We start from the raw sequence: 333 nt of genomic DNA on the forward strand, positions 1-333 counted from the left end.
GTTACCATTCCCTTGGTCAGTATGGTATTTACTCATACAGAAATGCTGACACGCTCTCTATAATAAATGTTACCTACTCTTACTATTTAAACATATAACTTCCCAGCCCTGCAAATAAAACGCTTCAAAAAGCTGAATAAGTGTGTTTGGGACAGATGACGCGTCTTGCGCTTTCCAGCAATTGTATGATGCTGCCCCCTGCTGGGCATTGAGCTATCCTTCCATTTTTCTTACACATGAAGAGGATATGCAAATGAGCTCTTGTACCACACCCTAACCATACTGTGGGAACTACGCACCCCAGAATGCGTCGCTCCCGCGAGTGACGTCAGA

This window comes from Bufo gargarizans, chromosome 2 (genome assembly GCF_014858855.1).
Source record: "Bufo gargarizans isolate SCDJY-AF-19 chromosome 2, ASM1485885v1, whole genome shotgun sequence".
Taxonomy (NCBI): Eukaryota; Metazoa; Chordata; class Amphibia; order Anura; family Bufonidae; genus Bufo; species Bufo gargarizans.